Raw genomic sequence first — 387 nt, 5'->3', positions numbered from 1 at the left:
GGGGGCCGCGGCCCAGCCGGTCTGCAGCGGGCGGTAAGGACCGGTGACCCACTTTAAGGCAAGTGGGTGAAGCTTCAGTTCCCCGTGGGGAGAGCACACACGGTGAGTCAGCACCCAGCAGGCAGCACATCCTGCAAGCATCATCTGCGCTGCCGTCAGCTGGGCATGAACCAAAATGGGCTGGTTTCATAGAAACATGCCCATTCTGTAAAAACCCCATTGGAAGGGCTTGACTGGCCTTAAATCAGGGGGTTCACCTGCTGGACAGCTGGTCTTTCTCAGTCCAGGCTTAACTTTTGTTTCTAAACTTAAGACAGTGCTGGCTGGGCCTTCTGGTATAAGGAGACATGAAGGTGTTGCCTCTATGTGTCTCTTGTCACAAAGTGC

This window comes from Antrostomus carolinensis, unplaced genomic scaffold (genome assembly GCF_000700745.2).
Source record: "Antrostomus carolinensis isolate BGI_N321 unplaced genomic scaffold, ASM70074v2 scaffold22003, whole genome shotgun sequence".
Classification (NCBI taxonomy): domain Eukaryota; kingdom Metazoa; phylum Chordata; class Aves; order Caprimulgiformes; family Caprimulgidae; genus Antrostomus; species Antrostomus carolinensis.
The sequence above is the reverse complement of the archived record's forward strand: the minus strand, read 5'-3'. Positions refer to the sequence as shown.